Below are 20,816 nucleotides of genomic sequence, written 5' to 3'. Positions count from 1 at the left end.
TTCTCCAATTGATGGGCATCCAATCAGTTTCCCATTTCTAGCCACTACAAAAAAGACTGCCACAAACATTTTGGCACATGTAGGTCCCTTTCCCTCTTTTAAGATCTCTTTGGGATATAAGCCCAGTAGAAACACTGCTGAATCAAAGGGTATGGGCAGTTTGATAACTTTTTGAGCATAGTTACGAACTGTTGTCCAGAATGGTTGGATCCGTTCACAGTCTCACGAACAATGTATCAGTGTCCCAGTTTTCCCACATCCTCTCCAACATTCTTCCTTATCTTTTCCTGTCATCTTAGCCAATCCGACAGGTGTAAGCCAAACCATAATTCAATAGTTTCTGTATAGTCTGTGAAGTACAAAAAAGGCCAAAATCAAGATCATCTGTAAGCAGGAAGGACAAATAACAACCTTTGTGAGTAGTAGTAGAAGCTGCTCCACTGACCCAACTGGAACTGGCCAATTGGGCTACACAATTCCCTCTCCCTCTTTCTCTCCCTCCCTTCCTTCTTTTTCCCCTTCCTTTCTTCCCTTCTGCTTCCTTCCTTCTTTCTTTCCTTCCTTCCTTCCTTTTGTTCCTCTTTCCTTAATCTTTTCATTCTTCTTTATTCCCTTCCTCCTTTCTCTTTCTTTTTCTTCCTTTCTTTCATTCTTTTCTTCTTTCTTTTATTTTTTACACTTCTTCCTTTCTTCTTTCTTTCATTCTTTCCTCACTCTTTTTCTCTTTCTTTCTTTTCTTTTTTCTATTTCTTTCTCTTTCCTTTCCTTCTTTCTTTTTTCTTACCTTTGTCCACATAGGGTATCATTCCCGCACATGTGGATACTCTGCCCAAAAGAATGTAATCTCAAAAGATATCTTTATATAGAGTATATTTTGGTTTTAAGGAACCTGCCTTAAACCTAAATCACTCGGAGGCTCATTGATTGGTTAACAAGATCCAAGCCACTTGGATATTTTTCAGTCCCTGATTGGTTCGGAATGAATGTAAATAGCAATTGTTGCTGCTTTGCCCAAAAATACAGAGGCATTTCCTCTCCTAAACTGATTTTTAAAAATTAGATAAAAAGTTCATTCTGCCCCTCATTTCTTTCTTACCTGACCTTAATCACTGAATGGTCAGTTGCAGTACCTCCTTCTATTCCATATCCATCTTGAAGGAGGAATGAATGGTTGTGTTTTTTCCTACAGTCACTTCTAACATCTCTAATATCTCTATGTATCTTCAATATTATCTTCCTATTGACTGAGAACTCTCTGAGACCTGTTGAAGACTTGAGTTTCAAAAGGCCAAGGTCTGCCATTGTATTCAGGGCCAACTCTACTCCTGATCTATATCTTGCCATTGGATCCAGCTGGCTCTGGAGGGGAACAAGAGGCAGGTGACCTTGCCCAGCCTCCCCTCACTTAAATCCATATCATTTCTAAGTTATGCTCCTCTTTGAGAACAATGAAAAATAACATCACTAGCAAGAAACATTAGTTGAAATAGGAAGCTCCCAAGTAGCCAGATCCCTGATCCCAGGTGAGCTTTGAGGGGACCTTTTGTAGTTCAGTTCTGGAACTTCTTTGAGTTCTTAGAGAAGTTCCTGCTGCTACTATTTCTGGTTCCTGTTCCTCTCTTCTTATCACATGATTTTCCAGCTCAGAAACCCTTGAGGCTGCTCAGGAATTCTCCTGTGTCCTGTTCCTTCCCAGAAATTCATTTGAACACCCTAGAACTGCTCAGGTTCTTTTCATGAGCCCTTCCAATGCTCACTAAAGATTTCTGGCAATTGCTACACAGAGTAAAAGAGTGGAAAGAGCACTGAATTTAGAGTTATCAGTAGGGATTTCAGTTCAGCCACTTACTAACTATGAGAAATTTAAAGGAGTCTCTTTACCTCTCTGAGTCTCAGTGTCCTCATCTGTAATACCAGACTGCTAGGAGGCTCGGTGGATAGGGCACTGGGCCTAGAGTTAAGAAGAAAGACCTGAATTCAAATCCAGCTTTAGATACTTAATTCTTACTTGCTGTGTGACTGGGCAAGTCACTTAATTCTGAGGGCTTCACCAAAAGAAAAAAAAATATTGATCTAGCCCATTAGTATTAGGAAATAATAATAATTGGCCTACAAAATGCTTTCCTCACAACAGTCCCATAAATAGGTTTAATTTAAATTATATCTGTTGTATGATTATCTCCATTTTATAGATCAGAATACTCAGAACCAGCAGATAGAAACAGTTTGTACAACTTGCATTGATCTGGGATCTTGATGTTTCCCTCACAGCAACCCTATTTTACAAATGAGGAAGTTGAGGTTAAGAGAAATGGTGTAATTTGTCTGAGATCATATAGTAAGTCAAGACAAGAGTGAGGTTTCAAACTGTCGTCCTCTGGTTATTAGTCAAGGAGATTTCTTACCTATCTTTTCCCCACTCATCCTCCCAATTGCCTATAAACACTTTGTTGTTCAGTTGTTTTGATTCTTGTCTGACTCTTCATGCTCCACTTTGGGGTTTTATTGGCAAAGATACTGGAGTGATCTGCCATTTCCTTCTCCAGATCTTTTTACAAGTGAGGAAACTGAGGCAAATGGGGTGAAGTGACTTCTCCAGGGTCATCTAGCTATTGTATCTGAGGTTGCATTTGAATTCAGGTCTTTTTGCCTCCAGACCCAGCACTCTACCCACTGCAACCCAATGAACATTAGGCTTGACTGATTACTGCATGTAAACCCTGTGACAGCTTCATCCTGTGGCCCAAGTTCAGATGAAATGATTGTTTACGGGATTGATTTTTCCCCAGAACAAATTTTACTGTCATCTAGAGCAGGATTCCAGTTATCTTTCCATTGGGGTTATCTGGGGCTTCTGGAAATTTCTATCTCATTTAGACATTTTTTTTGAGGATGCAATTCATTAGTCTTATAAGAGAAACAGCTGCCTTCCAGAAATCCATTTGCCTGGATCTCAGCAGTATTAAACTGATGTTTTCCCCACACCTTGTGTGCCAGAGGAGAAAATAAACCATCATCTGGAGAAAAGGTGAGACCCAAATAATCCAGTGAAGAACTGTCCTCAGTTTCTACCTCCATATAACAAAGGCATCAGATTAGCTGAGTTCTAAGCTTTCTTCTAGTTCTAAAAGGCTGTGACTTAAATAAAAGGCAATTCAATTAATTTAAATTTAATTCATGGAGTCATAGCCTTGCAGAGTTGGAAGAAACATTGGAGGTCATTTCCCAACCATTACATTATATAGATTAGGAAATTGATGCCCAGAGAGAGGAAATGGCTTTACCAGCTGGCTAGTGAAGTGACGCAGTGAGTGTGTGAGAGGGACAGACTTGAACCCAAGCCTTCTAATTTACATCCCCTAATTTTTCCCCTTAAAAAATGTAAATAGATGTCTGATTGTGCCTTTTAGAATCCATTCACTTCTCAATGCACACCCCCACCACTACCACATCTGCACTTAGTCAGTAGAGATCTCTTCTGTGATACAGAATTACAATGAAGCAAGATAAGCCAACAAACTGACCATATTTGACAACATATGCCTTGCTCTGCACCTATAGTCCACCACCCCTAAAGAAGAGGAAATTATGTTTCACTGACAGTCCTCTCACTTCACTGATCAGAAAGTTTCAGTTTCAGTTACTGTGGTATATTGTATAAATTGTTCTTCTGCTTCTGCTTACACTGTTCCTCCTAATGATCTTTCCATTACACTTTACTTCCTGTAACTGTAATACCCTCCAAACAAACATTGATGAAGTGTATATTAATAGCAATGTGTCGCTTTTTGATAGTCTTTAAAGCATACTTACTTCTTTCTTTCAAAACCATATGAAATATATACAGCAAATTTCCATATCTAATAGCTATTCAGAATTGAAATCTAGCTCTTCTGGACTTTGGAGTCTGCCAACATCATTTTTAGATCACTCTTCAGTCTGCTATTTGACTTCTTCCCATCTTTAATCTTATTATCTCCAACTGGAAGGTATTCCAGAGCTTATGTTTATACATTTATTTCTTGACATCTCTTATTCATCTGACCACAGTCGGCAACAAATTATCAATTATTGTTTATTTAGTAAAATGGACAAAACTTACTTCAGCTTTCAGTTGTTTTGATTCTTGTCTGACTTTTCATCATTCCCTTTGGGGTCTTCTTGGCAAAGATGCTGGAGTAGATAGTGGAATGGTTTGCCATGTTTTTCTCCACCAAGCAAGCATCATCACACTAGCATGACAGAATTGAATCAAATTCCATTAAACAAACCCATATTAAGCATCTACTCTGCAAGTTCCCTTTTGCTGGGAACTACAGACACTGAGATTGATAGGACACAGACTGTGCTCAAATGACAGCACCCATATAACCAGGATATAAGGTACAGTGTAAAAGAGACAGAAGCTAGAGATTTCGGCAAAGGACTAGAAATTTGGGGAGGGAGAAATCCCTGTGAGCAACCAGGAAGTTGTAGTGGGGGGAGCCAGTTTCCTGGTTCTTGAAGAACATAGCATCTGAGCTTCCCTTGAGGAAATAGGAAGAACTGAGCAGTTGGAGATGAGTGGGAGCATCCTTTCTAGGTATTAGGTGTTATGCAAAACTTGAGAAAGAAGAAGAGAGGGAAAGACAACAAGAAGGGGGCAGTGAACCATCATTCTAACTAGTTGCCTGGAGCTTACATGATGAGATCAAATTTTCTATGTTTTGTCTATTTATGGCCATAGGTTTTACCACTGGACCTTTTCTTAGATGTTGTCTCCTGTGAGCACATTTTAGGCACAGTAGGTCTAATCCAATCATCCAGAGCCCAACGAACCCTTCAGATAGTTGAAGACAGGTAAATAAGGGCCAAATTGTGGTGAGCCTTGACTTTAGAAGATAAAGTATTTTGACTTTCTTCTGTAAGCTCATGAGAGCCCCTCTAGAGTTGTTGAGCAAACTTAATCTTGGTAGCAGAGTAAAGGATTGATTGGAAGTAGGGCAAACAGAGAGGGCATCTCAACTTAGTAGCTGGGTGATCTTGGACAAGTTAACCTTTAAGCCTCAGTTTCCTCATTTGTAAAATGTAGGTGTTGGGCCATATGATTTCTAAAGTCCTTTTTATTTCCAACCCTACAATTAACCTAGCTAAGTTCAGGGAGGTTTGGCCATAACAACTCAGATTTTTCTATCAAGAATCTATCACCTATCTTGATAGAAAGGACAGTGGTCAAAGAAGTATCTACATGAATGAAGTTACTAGTTTATTGAAATGAGTTTGGCCACTGTGTTTTCTTTCTTTTTTATATAAAGCTTTTTATTTTCAAAACACATGCACAGATAATTTGACAACATTGACCCTTTCATAGCCTTGTGTTTCAGATTTTCTCCTCTTTCCCCTCAACTCCTCTCCTAGATGGCAGCAATCTAGTATATGTTAAATATTTTAAAATTTATATTAAATCCAATATGTATAAATATATTTATACAATTCTATTGCTGCACAAGAAAAATCAGATAAAAAAAAAAAAAGAGAAAGTAAATAAGTAAGAAAACTAAATGCGAGGGAACAACAACTGAAAGAGTGAAAATATAATGTTGTGATCCACATTCAGTTCCCACAGTCCTATCTCTTGGTGTAGATGGCTTTCTTTATCAAGAGATTAATAGAACTGGCATCGATCATCTCATTGTTGGAAAGAGTCACCTTCATCAGAATTGATCATTGCATAATATTTATATTGTCGTGTACAGTGATCTCCTGGCTCTGCTCATTTCACTTAGCATCAGTTCATGTAAGTCTCCCCAGTCCTCTCTGAAATCATCCTGTTGAGCGTTTCTTACAGAACAATAATATTCCATTATATTCATACCATAACTTATTCAGCCATTCTCCAATTGATGGGCATCCACTCAGTTTCTAATTTCTATCCACTACAAAAAGAGCTGCCACAAACATTTTTGCCCATGTGGGTCCCTTTCCCTCCTTTAAGATCTCTTTGGGATATAGGCCCAATAGAAACACTGCTGCATCAAAGGGTATGCACAATTAGATAACCTTTTGAACATAGTTCCAAATTGCTCTCCGGGATGGTTGGATCCCTTCACAGTTCCACCAACAATGTATAGTGTCCCAGTTTTCCCACATTCCCTCCAACATTCATCCTAGCATAATTAGTAAGACTTTGCTGTTTCCAGTTGAAACTTTGGGGGGATCCTGAAAATTGTTTTTGAGTTTCATTCTTAGGTTTCTTGTGTCCTTGGACCAGCCCTAAATGAGTGCTTCAGGAAAAATGCCAGCAGCTAAGTAAGAGTGATGTTTGAGATCGAAGGCCAGTGAATATATATATATTTGAATATATGAATATTTATATTTATATATATTTGTTTCTGGGAATAAAGTTGGGAGGGCAACCTTAGGAAGGCTAAGTTTAGGTTCTTTTAATTCATTTTCTCATGTAAGAAATCTGCCTTTCTTATTCTATATACTCAGCTGCTTATAGTCATTCTGAACTTTGAGTGTGGAGTTTTAAAAGCCGTATTGATGTGTTTTATTTACATTCCTGTTTCATCCTCTTACATCAAATATCTCTAACCAGGACAAGATAAGTTTTGATTTTTTAAAAAATAATGAAATTCTGACTGTTTTAAACCTAAGAATATGGTCAATATTGTTATCAATGATATATAATCTTTAGTAACTGAATTAACCCAAGGTTATATAATTATTAGAACTTGCCAGTCTATATCCCAAAGACATCCAAAAAATAAAAAGGGAAAGCACCTATTAATACAAAAAATATTTATAGCAACTCTTTTTGTGGTGTCTAAGAAATGGAAATTGAAGAGATGCCGGTCAATAGGTGCAGGGGACCAGCCTCTGCAGGGAGTCCAGGGAGTTAAGCAGGAGGAATAGGGTCGGTGTCAAAGGAAGACAGGAGTTGTGGGGTAGTTTGAGTGAGGAACTGATGGAAGTGATGCTCCCAGCTCTCTCAGGCTCCTACAGGCTTTATTTTATACTATCATGATCATATACTTTTATTTAAGTCAACATAGTCTTCAGACATGTGTCTGACTTATTTTTACTATATATGACATTTATATGTTACTACATTTGCCATTTAACATTTGAGTAAGTTTTTTATAGTTAAGTGTTAATTATTGATTACATTACTCTAAGTCAATAATCAAAGGTAGATGTTATACTAAGTTAAATGTCAGTGAATTTTGTTAGTTTACTTATGTCTTCTTTGTCAATTCTATGGATTGTTTCATTCCTGACTTGAAACCATATACATTGGCATTTAGGGTAATTCCTAGTTATACTTTAATCATCTTTTGGTTCCTAGATATACTGATCTTTTCTGAGTCTAAGTTGGTAAACACCATTATTTCTTGGACCTTTGAATTCTCTCCCATAGTGACAATGCTTTCCATAGTGTTCTCTCCTTTATCATTTGTCTCAGTGAGAGATTAGTTTTATTAGGACAGAAATATTCATGTGGAATCGTTTCTAGTTAATTTACCCAAATTCCCCTTGTTACCAGATTTTTTAGATAATGTTTTAGTGCCAATCAAGCCAATTATAAATAACATAGGGAATAGTAGTCCACTAATGAGAATTATAGAAGGAAATGTTGTTCCTGCATGAGTGTTGTGTATATCTGATCTCAGTGCTGAGCTTTGCCACTCAGCTTAGAGATTGTGGCTTCCAACAAATAGGGGAATGATTGAATAAGATGTGGTAAATGATTGTAATGGATTATTACGGTGTTATAAGAAATGACAAAGCAGGATGATTTCAGAGAAACCTGGAAAGATTTTTGTGAAGTGATCCAGGAGTATGTTGTACACAATAATAACAACGTGTTTGATGAAAACTCTGAATGACTTAGTTATTCTCAGCAAGACAATCTCAAAGGACTAATGATGAAGCATTCTATCCAGCTCCAGAGGAAGAACTAATATTGTTTGAATACAGACTGAAGCATACTATTTTTCACTTTTGTTCTTTCACTTTTTTCTTTTGTATTTGAGTCTTCTTATAGAGAATATTATACATATGGAAATGTTGTACATGATTACACATATATAACCTATATTTGGTTACTTACCGTCTCAAAAAGAGGGAGAGGAAGAAGGGGTTGAAATAGCAACTCAAAACTTTAAATAAAAATGTTTTTAAAAAAAGATCTAATGGAACTATAATTGACATTACTCTGAGTCTAATTCCAGGTATTATCATTTGAAATGGTGCTGAGTCAATGATCGATGATTCCAGTAACCCTATGTGATTGGCATCTATGACCTACAGGTGGGATTTTCATGGAGAATGACAAGAGAACAATTTTTGGCATGGGGTGAGGTAGGATTATCCTGATTTGAATTCCCCAGTATACCAGGCTATGCTGCCTACATGACATGCCTGGGATTGACTATGTCCCTAGTCTCCATTTATGATAACAGATAGATAGTTAGATAGTTAGATAGTTAGATCTTGGTCTAACTTTCCTGCCTTAGTTTCCCATTCACATTTCACATCCCATTTCACAACCATTTGTTACAATTGACAGTAATTTGGAAACTTTTAAATGAATTTAGTCATGCATTAGAGGTTCTCTTCTTATAAAAATAATGGTCTGTTATCAGTTCCTTAGAAGAATCTCATCCTCCTGCAGGGGAATCAAGAACTAAAAATAAATAACTAAGAGTAAATAATGGTAAACAATTAGAGCAAATCAAAAAATTTTTGGTGAAAATTTTGTTTTTCAAAATAATAATAAGGCCAAATAATTATATCTGTCAAGGAAAAGGATTGGGTTCAGAATTTTCTGATTTTTTGATTTGTATTTGAATTTCGTATCTATATATCAATACGATAATTTGCTATCTTATCTCACAAGTAACTATAGATGATAAATTAACATTTCTTCCTTTTCTGGAACTTAAATCTGAGATAAAAAATGAAACAGATGAACACCAGAAGTTAAATGATAAATTTATGCCAATTTAAAAGGCACCTTTTGCCTTAGCCTACATAATTATATTGGCAGATACAAAATTCATAATTCTATAAGCCAGATTCTCATAGATTCATTTTAGATTCTCCTTTTAGCCTATTGATGTCAGTGTCCTAATGCCACTTTAGATAAAGATAGGAGATGCAAGGAATATGGAAAAATGTAAATTATCTGATCTAGAAGTTTCTAATTTGATGTTCTTCTTAGAGACATAGGGTTTGAACTTGCTTTCATTATATGACCTGATTATTGGCAAAGCAAACTTAAATTATATTAAGATTTGTTTTGCAGGAGATTTGTAGTGGGACCTACTGGGAGAAGTTTCTTTGAAATTTCACCTATTCCAGAATGTCTAAGAGGAGACATTTGCAGAGGTTCCAAAGGATTTCATTAGAAGAAGTTCTCAGAAACCAGACAACTTTCTGAGATGTCCAAGCCTTAAGATGTGATGGACAAATAATATGGACAATGAAAGTGGGTGACTCTTCCTTTTTCACTTCTTCCTTATGTGCCTCTGTTCTGTTTAATATCTGCTTGCTTGTTGGGGATTTTTTACTACATTGTCTTGATTAAAGATGCTTTATTCCTCCACTCATGAGTTTGATTTATTTCAGGACTCGATAGTGCTTAATAAATAAATGATCGTTTGATTGGGATCTGCACTACTGGACAGAATGCTCATGCTGAGAAACCATAGGTTCTCCAAGTGAGCAAACGAAGTGTAAAGCTCCCTGTTTATACAATATAGCCTTGAATTCAATCCCTACCACACATTCATTGTGATATATTCATTCAATTCCACTACTGGGTTTTAAATTTTCTTTTGATTTACTTCTCTGTTTCTCTTACAGGAATAGGCAATTTCTAGAGTTATTGCTGTGATGGGATTGGCACACACTCAGAGGGTCTCTGATGTTGTCTCCCTACATGGAGGAGAAGGGAATCTGGTTCTATGAGAGAAGAGTGTTGGAGAGTTCTGCAGGGGAGGGGCCAGGATGACAAAGTAGAAGGAAGCAATTCAAATCAGCTTCTATATACAACTATTCCAAAGAGATCTATTAAAAAAATAGTAGAACAAATCCTGATGGAGAAATCCAGAAAAAATCATAATGACTTTGATCTGGGTCATCATAGGGAGACAGAGAGATCTGCAGACATTAACACAGAGCCTATACAGGAAGATCTGGTGCACAGAGTACTCCAGTGCTCAGCAGGAGACCAGCATAAAAGCAAGTTCTGGGCACTGCAATGGGGACAGATGACATCTGACAGCCACGTTGCCACTACCAAAATCTGAGTCACAGATCCAGAACAGAGCAAAAAAGGAAAGTGAAGAGGACCCAGATGGGATAGTACACTGAGAAAGGACAGAGGTCAGAAGTCAGCAGCAGTAATGGTTTGGCTCAGATCTCAAGCTCAGAGCAGGATCTTGCTTTTAACATCCATCCCAGTCTGTAGTAGAGAAACTAAGGCAGGAAAGTTAGGCCAAGGGAGACCCTGTAATTCAGGTTTTCACCTGATGGACACGAATAAAATCTTAATATAATTTAAGTTTGCTTTGCCAATAACCAGGTCACATAAAGAAAACAAGTTTAAACCCTATGTCTCTAAGAACATCAAATTAGAAACTTCTAGATCAGATAATTTGCATAAACTGGGGTCAGGAATGTATTACACAGCTCAAGCCAGGGGGAAACATCAGACTTTGCTCTGGATCAGCCCTCTCTTGGGAGCCCTGAAAGCTTGCAGATCCCCAACCTGTCACTAAGATCCTCAAATAATATAATACTCAATATCTCCAAGGAAGGAAAAATGGAACTAGCCCAAACTTTCCCTCCCGAAATGTATTAAAAATGTTAACATCAAGTCCAAAATTAGGAAGTGTACTGGAATAATAGGCAAACCAAAAAGGAGTGAACTGAGCATGTGTAGACATTTTTTAACTTGGTCCAGTCTGCTAACCGTGTTGTCAGGAAGAACTTTATTTAATTGGCTGTAATACTAGAATTGGAACTGGGGATGCCTTCTAAAAGGTGTGAGAAGACCTCTGCAATTCACTTACTTTTGGATGCCCTATTTTGTTATAACAACTTTGCTGATGTGTTCCAGTGAAATGTACTTTGGTCCTTGGCCTACAGGTTTATTTGTCTATTTTTAATAGAGATTAATCAGAAAGTTCCAAAAGGTTAGAAGAACAAGCCTCTAAGATTCTAGGAATCCAAGTTCATGCTTGTTTTTTCAATGGAGTCAGCACTGATTCCCCATAGAATATGGAGTGACCTTTCCAGCTGACCTAGTGATAGATGCAACCACTCATTTAGCAATTATGCTGAACTTGAATGTAAAACAATGTGGAAATTATATTAAGTCAGAGAAACTGAAAATGTCTAGAGGAATATGTTCCTGAGGTGTTGGATATTGGTGCTCTGCCATGTAGTGTCTTTTCTCTCAACTCCTCCCTCATGCTTCATGGGGTCTTTCCTCTTACCTCTCCCCCTTGTCTAATGGTGTCTTTCTTCTTGTTATAGATAACTAACCTTTTTAGGGTCTTAAACCCCTATATGGATTTAGCCTTCCAGTCAATGCTACACTCTCACCATGCTCCTAGATAACTGTAAAGTTCCCCTAGGGAAATGTGTCTTTTTCACTATTAATTATTAAAAACCCCTTTCCTTGCTAACTATATGCTCTCCCAAATCTATTTCCTATTTACCACTTTTGGTGCCTATTTTACCTCTTCATTTTGTCTGGAACCTCTTCTCAAAAATAAATGTGTTTTTTTGGCAAAAAGAAAGCCTTGTAAGTTCTTTATATGTGAAATGCTACTGATCCCTATCAATTAGGGCCAAACCCCGTCGTTTGGTACTAAACCACAGTATTTGGTGCCAATAGCTCTCTAAAACTTTTCATTTGATGTTTATACATGTCATCAGTTTTGTTTTATTTTCTATTATGTATTGTTTGTTCTCCTCAGTTTTTGTTGTCAGAGATGATCCCCACAGGACTAGGAATTTCAATCATGATAACCTTGGAGTCAGGATTTCAGGGAGAGTACTGCATTAGCCAGGTTAATGTGGAAGCCCTGAGAATACAGGGTCCCTGGGACTTCTTCCAGAGCAGGATTTCAGGCTTGGAATCAAGACTGTGCTCTAAGGAAACTGAAATAAGATAAGAACTGCTCTCCTTTGCCTTCCCAGAGGCTGCAGTAACAAGAAAGAGTTATGTCTCCCAGAGATTGTAAAAGTATGATGAAATATTTGCAATTATACATTCTGAAGTAATATCCCTTTGGAAAAGTTCCAATTTTCCTTTGGAAAATACCTATATTCTATTGGTATTTCATTAAATCTGCACGCTACTTTGCAAAGTGTTGGTATATTTTATTATATTTGCTCATCCCAGGGGAGATGAGCAGGGGATATCTTTTTGTTTGTTCAGTTCTTTCCTGATTTCTCTCAAAATCATTTTGAAGTAATCTTGATATTTGTCTCCTGTACAACTTGGCAAATTTATGCTTGGATGTGCTATATTATGTTGGTGTTATAAAGGATATTTCTTTTCATATCATTTTCACTTAATAGTTGGTGATAATATGTAGAAAAACAGAGGATGTTAAATGTTTATTTTACTTATTTACTTTGTTTAAATTGTTTATTGCTTCCATTAATTGTTTTGTTGATTGTCAGGGGTTTCCTATGTATATAAAATATCTTCAAGTTGAAATATTTTCACTTCTTCACTTACAATGTTTGCCTTTTTATTTTTTTTATTTTTCATTCTTTGTTACCTTTACTAATATTTCTCTATCCATGTCTAATAAGATTGGGGAACATGGAACTGTTTTCTTTACATTTATTTATAATTGAAAAGCTTTTAGTGTTTCTTGATTATACATTTGTTTGTGGCTTCAAATACATATGTTTCATTTTATCATAGATATAGTGATAGATGCTTCTAGTCCTATTTTTTACATAAATTAAAGCTTTATATTATCACAGCTTTTTTCTATATTTAATAATTTGTGTATAGGCTTTATTTTTTTCTCTTCATTATTATTTTTATCAGAGTAGAGTTCCTGGAGCTGTGGCATTTGAGCTGAGCCTTGAAAGATGGGCAAGATTTCAGATAGCAGAAATACAAAAAGGAGATAGCATATCATATTTTAGTTAGAAAAAACATTTTAAGAAAAAGCAAAATGGTCAACAATACAGGAGCTATGAGGCAGAAGTTGACTTCAAGTCTAGTCTATGATGTAATCAAAAGTAATCTAATGAAATCCCTTTGCCCTGGTGAAGAAGAAGGGTTAAGATATTGATCATAGGGAAGAGTTCCTTATGTTTAGGATAACTGAGAAGTCCCAAACCCAGTAGTAACTTAGGGGGATGTCTACCCCAGCAGGGAAAGCCTTTCCCTGTCAGGATGAGCAGATGAGAATGATTTGCTCCAATATCCATGAAGATGGCTGAAGCAGGGGCTGTGAAGATCTGAGAGCTTGGTCAGGCATTGTAGACATCAAGGTCACACACTGCATCCTGGACCATCAGCAGCCATCCTGACTCTCTTCCTGCCACTGAGCTTCAGTGCTCAGAAAGAGTGAGTGAGGCTGCCTCACATTAATCTGATTCATGCACAAGTGTAGACATTAACCCTGATGTCAGTGTTCTTTTGGAAAAAGGACAACAACAGGTATAACAGGGATTGGGACAGAAAGGGTGGGGGAGGGCTTGAACAGAACACTCGAAAGAGAGAGGAAGTGATCCACATAGGTAGTGGAAAGAGGACAGTCAGTGTTTATCTAATGGCAGTGTGTGGGATGGGTGCTAGACCCCCTTTCCCAAATTAACTAACCAGTGACATTTTCAGGTACACAGAGAGCATTTATTTAGTCCCTGCAGGGAGAGCACACCCAGAACTCCCAGCACACCCAGGAGGCATATCAGCTCCCACCATGTGCTTGATCTGGAAATAAGACACTCAGTTAAATAGGAAAAGACCCAAGCCTTTCCATTAGATAGACTAAAAGGAAGTAATCATCATTGACCAATGGTCACCAATATTGTCTGCTTCCTGTGGGTCACAACACTTCCTGTGGGTCTGACCTTTAGAAACCTGAGGCCCAAGACCTCATCTTCTGGCTCTGGGTATAGGGATCATATGAATTAGGCCTAGTCTCATAAACTAAGAAAACTTCATCCAATCAGTCCCATTCGGCAGGAAACAGAAAGGGATATGCTGCTTAGATACTAGAATGGAAATCCGTAAATCAGTGTCTTCTCTCTTGGCTCAGATGTTTAAGGATGGCTCTGAGGGGAGCTATCACATCCAAATCAAATGCTGTCTGTCAGTCTATCAGCCTAACTTTTCCTGGGTATCAGAATTCTATCTATATCTATCTATGTATGATATGCATCTATCTCCTACCTATCTTCTATCATCTATCTAGCTTTTTCTCTTTATCTATCCATCCATCTATCTATCATCTACCTTCCAATCATTTATCTCTCTCTTCTCTCTCTTTTCTCTCTCCTCTCTCTGTTTGTCTCTCCTTCTCTCTCTTTCTCTTTCTCTCTCTCTCTCTCTCTCTTTCTCTCCATCTTTCTACCTATCTAATCTATCTATATTCTATCTTCTATCATCTATCTGTCTATTCTTTTCTCTATCCTTCTACCTATCTATCTGCCTATCTTATACCTCCCTATCTTTTGTCATCTATGTATTTATATCTCTATGTATGTTCGTATCTATCTTCTACCTGCCTATCTTCTAGTTATCATTTAGACATCTGTCTGTGCCTTCATCTATCCATCTATCCATTTCTATCTATCTGTCTTTTTGTCTATCTCTATCATCTATTAATGTAGTTTCTACTCATCATCTATCTGTCTATATATGTATATCTTCTACCTATCATCCATCTATTTATCTGTGTGTCTATCTACATATCTTTCCATCTCTCTGTCCATCTAGCTTGCATTGTCCCTTCTTGCCCAGCCTGGAAGTGCGGCGGTCACTAATGGATAGGATCCTACCACAGCAATGAGCAGGAGCTCAAAACTGTTCCTTTTCTGATTTGGACTGTTCAGCCCCTCCTCAGGCAAATTAGTGCCTCCAGCTCCACCACATGGTCTCCAACTCCAGGGCACTACCTGTCCCATCTTTCTTGGAAGCAGCGATTATAAGCCTAGGCCACCACACCCGGCTTAGAATGTTTCTTTAAAGAACAGGCCGGCACAGCATGATCTTCATGGTGGTTGTTTCTCAACCATTGCTTTACTCTCAATGGGCCATTATGCTCTCCAGGGTATGGTTACCTTGTCCCCAGAATCTGTAACAAGAAGAACAGACCCTTTCCCTCATCTTTCCACTGTGGCTGGAAGGAGCTATTGTTCTGTAGCCAGATCTTCCCACATAACCTGTGAAGCCAACAGTGGGGAGTTATTATGATGGCTGGTGGAACTCTTAGATACTTGTTGGAGTGAATAGAGAAAAAAATCACTTGACAGGAGAGATGCCATCAGAATCAAAAGTTAAAAAAATTTTAAGTGAATAATACTTGTCTTAATGGTGCTGCTGAGGAGAGTGGTTGCACTCAACCATTAATGCCCCCTTTTTGCTTTTGTAGATAGGCTTTGATGTCTCAGTATCCATGTTCAACAACCGCTTGACCCTGGGGCTTGTGAAGAACACCTGTTAAATGGTGAATACAGAAGGAGACACAAAATGTGTGAAAAGCAGAAGCAGCATATCCAGGATCATTGTCTGTTCTAAGAGAAGCTGGGATAGCTAAGGTTGCAAAAGCAAGGAGAAAATGAGCCTTAAAGGAACAAGAAAGCTCTGTTGTTCTTTGTGGCATCTATGTATGCATGAAGAGCTTGTGGCAATGGAGAAAAACTTGTTATGTGAGGAACTATAAATGGCCAAGAGGAAACAGTAGACACAATTGGTAAAGTGGAACAAGATGGGGGTATAAAAGGAATAGTGTATATGAGAAGCACTTGCCATTCAGGGTCCTGTGAGAGGAGGGCCTCCAATTGGCTTTTAGTATATATATATATATATATATATATATATATATATAGTGACTATAGCATCTGGTAGAGAAGCTAAGCATAAAATAACTCTTTTAATAGCTGTTTGCAAGAGGTGTCCTGCTGAAAACTTGGGAGTGGGAAGAAGAGACAAGGTAACTGGAAGAGCTGAATCATATTGATCAGACACTGAATGAAGAGTGCTGTGTTCTTCTTTCTAGAGCCTTCAAGTTGGGGTGATAAAATGTACTGTGCTTTCTAGATCCCCCATGCCGGGGTGATTAAAATATACTATCTCAATGGAGGAGTGATGAGGTGGGACTCCTGAGGATGGTGGGGAAATGGAGTCCATTTATTACAAGGTCTTTTTCCCTTTTATACCCTCATACCCTTAAGTAACAAAAACACTGAGCATGCGCCTAGTATATACTGTGTGCATGTGGGACTACATAAACAACTTGCTATTGTACATAGTTTGCCACCTGGAATCACTCTTCCACCTACTAACATTCTGCTTTAATCACAACACAGGTTGTCCCCACCCCCTGACTTCTCAGGAAAGCTGAGAGCCCTTAGGGGAGCTGGGGAGCTGAACCAAACATTGTCAGCAGGTTCCCTCTGGGCTGAAGGGTCTTATATCTCACCCACAGTTCCCTCACTGACCGTGACCCTCTACAGAAGAGCATGTACAACTTGCTCCAAAGCAGCTGTGGCTGCTAGGGTGAGAGAATAGGGAGAAATTAAAGCCGGGTCCCCTGGGGAGCAAATCATACAAATGCTTTAACTGAGGATTTGGTAAGAGCAATCTGGAACGTAATTGCTAGATGTCTCACAAGAGCTTTTGATAGTCATTAAGAGTAACCATTTGATCTGAATGTCTTGTCCATGGGTGAGATTCCAATTTATGCATTAGCCTAGTGTGACTCAATTAACCCAAGGAACAAAGAAGGCTGCATGCCAGTGAAGCTAACTTCACTTTCTTGAGCAAGTCTGGAAGGGGAGCCAGCCCTGCCAGAGCTTGTCAAGGGAGAGAGAATAGTTACAGGAATGGCCAGCTCCGGTATATAGGTAATGCATCCTTGGTGGGTTTGGCCAGAATCTGTCCAGGAGGTGGTTCTGTAAATGATATTTGTTCCCAGAGCCATCCAAGAGCGACTTAACAAAGGCAAATAATAGTTCACTGTACAATAATTACCCCATGGATGAAGAGGGAAACTGAGAGCCGGGTTTTTACTATTCTTTGCCTCCATCTACTGGCTTGCCACATTTAAACTTTATAGCTGGACAGAGCTGCCATGGCTTCTGACAATAAATCAACATAAAATGTCTGGGTGCCCACAGAGAAACAACACTCAATCATCTCTTCAAAAGCCTTGTTTGACTGATGCATTGTTGGTGGAGTTGTGAATGAATCCAGCCATTGTGGAGAGCAATCTGGAATTATGCCCCAAAAGTTATTAAACTGTGCATATCCTTTGATCCAGCAGTGCTACTACTGGGCTTATACCCCAAAGAGATACTAAAGAAGGGAAAGGGAACTGTATGTGCCAAAATGTTTGTGTTAGCCCTGTTTGTAGTGGCCAGAAACTGGAAAATGAATGTATACCTATCAATTGAAGAATGGTTGGGTAAATTGTGATATATGAATGTTATGGAATATTATTGCTCTGTAAGAAACAACCAGCAGGATGAATACAGAGAGGCTTGGAGAGACTTACATAAACTGATGCTAAGTGAAATGAGCAGAACCAAGACATCATTATACACTTCAACAATGATACCGTATGAGGATGTATTCTGATGGAAGTGGATTTCTTCGACAATGAGAAAATCTAACTCAGTTTCAATTGATCAGTGATGGACAGAAGCAGTTACACCCAAAGAAAGAACACTGGGAAATGAATGTAAACTGTTTGCATTTTTGTTTTTCTTCCCGGGTTATTTTTACCTTCTGAATCCAATTCTCCCTGTGCAACAAGAGAACTGTTTAATTCTGCATACAATATTGTATCTAAGATATACAGTGACATATTTAACATGTATAGGACTGCTTGCCATCTGGGGGAGGAGGTGGAGGGAGGGAGGGGAAAAGTTGGAACAAATGCAAGTGCAAGGAATAATGTAAAAAAATAACCCAGGCATGGGTTCTGTCAATAAAAAGTTATGATTATTTAAAAAAAAAAAACCTTGTCTGGGAATCCTCCCAAAAGAGTCTTTTTGAAGTCTTTATAACAATTCTCTGTAGAGGGCCCAAACTCTGGAGAAGTATACTTGAAACAAGGTTAACTCAGTGTGATTGATGAGATGATGGTTCTCTAGTTCACTTATATACTTAGTACTTAGTATGGTAAGATAATGGTTCTCTAGTTTACATATACTCATGATATAATCATGTAATTTTAATAGTGTATATAAGAGCTGAGAGAACTGAGGAAAGAGTCAGACTATCACAGACTACTGGAGGAGACTGGGTCAGACTGCACTAGACACACATTGTAAAGGAGACAATAAAGACTTTAGAGTCTATTCCTTACCATCCTCATGGTGACTATCTTGCTGAGACTAAGGCCCATCCAGAGGACCTCCAGAAAGCTAGCCCAGACATTACAGTTCTCTCTAGCCAATTGTTTAATAATGATATCAGAAAACTATTCCTCTTCTATAGTTCTAATCACTGCAGTTATGAGTTGGGCAAAGAAATCACTGAAAGACTCAGTGGCTCCTTGTTTGATCTGTGTGAAAGAAACATTCCTATCTTTTGCAGAGGGGATTTTTTTTGCCAAGCCCTTAGAGCAAAAGCAGTAATCTGTTGGCATGCTTGCATAGTAAATAATTGCCTTGCTAACTGAATGTACTGGCCCGTTCTGGCTAATTGTGCATAATCAATATTTACATTGTAAGTCTGATTTTCTACTGCCTGAAGCCTACATTGTTCCCGAAAAGCTGTGGACCTAGTTACCTATTGGCCTGGCCAAGCAAATACAAGCAAGAGCGTTCCAATCATGTTGGGGTAAAACAAAGTGTTGAACCTGTTCTAAAAGACTCCTAACATATGCAGATATGGGGCCAGAAGACTTTGATGCAGCTCTTAATTCTTTAAGGACACTCATAGGCAAAGGGGTGTAATCTCGCCCAGGTTGCCCTGAGTTATTTGGGTCCGGAACTTCTATGACTGGAAAAGTTCCAAAGAGCTGGAAGAAAATTATCCCCTGGATTTTCCTTTAAGATCTTTTGCAGGGAAGTAAAAAGCTGTCATTTTGCCTGCCATCACTGCTCCCGTCCTGAGGCAGAAGCAGGAAGCTGTTGCTGCCCTCATCATGGAGCAGACTTGAGAGGTACCTCCTTGATATACAAGGAGGACTATTCACCAAAATCTATCTGAATCTGAGCATTACTAAATAAAGAGGGCAATCCATCAGGATCGGTTTGGGTTTAAGCAGAGAAATGTCTGATTTCTCAGAAGCTAATAGAATCAAACATGCACAATTTTAAAATACACAGCTGAAAACAATAAGAGGAAAAGCATCTGATCCCATTTCTTGGTAATATTCTGTAATTCTCTTTGAAGTGATAATGAGGCCCTTCTCCATTAGTAGGGCTTTAAAAATCTTTTCTTAGGTTTCTCTACAGAGCTATTTAACTTCTACCTTCCCTATTATTCAAACTGAAAGTAACAGATAAATGAGAAAGGAAAATGCAGATTAATCTTACCCTTCTTGCTGTGCTGTGTATCTGTCAAATTGTCCCGGGCCAGGGGTGGTCTCTGGAGAACTGGCAGCCTGAGTGCAAGGTCTGGGAAGTCTTTGATGTCCCTGTTCACAAATGCCAGTCTGACATGTCACTGACAGACCAGCTGTATTGGCTCTCGCTGAGACCATGAAAGCAAGAAAAGAGAGAAAAATAGATGTATGTGGTCAAGACAAGTTTATTATAACTATGCCCTCCATATTTGAGCCCTAAAATTGCAAAATTATTAAGGAAACGTAAAGAAACATAAAGCAGACAAGCCAATCAGTACATGAAGGGGCAATGTTCCATGTACTAGTAAAAACCAGAGAAAAGAATAGAAACGGCTTGACCCCTTGCCATCCTGATTTATGATACATGCCCAACACACCTGTTCCTAATTGTTCTCAGTCTTTGCTGGTCTGCTGGCTGACATTTTAGGGGAGCTCAAGGGGAGTTCAGAGCCAGTCAAGATAACTTTAAATCCTACAGCTAAACAGATGTTGCTAGGTAAGTGTTGAGAGGCTCAGGGGTAGCATTCATTTGTGACTAATCACATTCTTCTCTGACAATTAATGAATATTAATTGTTTAATGGAAACTCTGCTTCTTGTAACGTTGTAAGCCTAGTTGCCCAAAATCCAGGAAGTATAGATGAATTTTTCGGTGTGGCACGGGAGGTGGGAGGGAGGCAAGTGATTGATTATCAAGTTAAACCAGGTAGATCTGCTGACAACAAGCAGATAACTAAATGCTTTTGATGATTGATGCTTCATAATATAATTTTACATCTGGTACATATAGGCTATCTTCATTTGCACTTTTTTATTAATTTCTTTGAAATTATTGACCTTTCATTCTTCCAGATTAATTTTGTTATTATTTTTTCTAGCTCTATAATTTCTTGGCAGTTTGATTGCTATGACACTGAATAAATTAATTAATTTAGGTAGCATTAACATTTTTATTATACTAGCTGGGCTTACCTATAAGCATGTGATATTCTTCCAATTGTTTAGATTTAATTTTATTTGTGTGGAAAGGGTTTTGTAGTTTATGTAG

At 38.2% G+C, this 20,816-nt stretch overlaps 1 long non-coding RNA gene across 1 annotated transcript; it reads right to left on the bottom strand.

The window, feature by feature from the left end:
- Positions 1-235: 235 nt before the first annotated feature.
- On the bottom strand, positions 236-19,980 carry LOC116422405. The gene is made up of 3 exons (XR_004233020.1): positions 19,741-19,980; positions 4,103-4,232; positions 236-349 (listed from the first exon to the last, which is right to left on the bottom strand). It is a non-coding gene; the product is annotated as an uncharacterized LOC116422405 (long non-coding RNA).
- Positions 19,981-20,816: the final 836 nt, after the last annotated feature.

Source organism: Sarcophilus harrisii, chromosome 1, assembly GCF_902635505.1.
Source record: "Sarcophilus harrisii chromosome 1, mSarHar1.11, whole genome shotgun sequence".
Lineage (NCBI taxonomy): Eukaryota > Metazoa > Chordata > Mammalia > Dasyuromorphia > Dasyuridae > Sarcophilus > Sarcophilus harrisii.
Note: the sequence above shows the minus strand (reverse complement) of the source record. Positions and strands in the feature narration are given on the sequence as shown.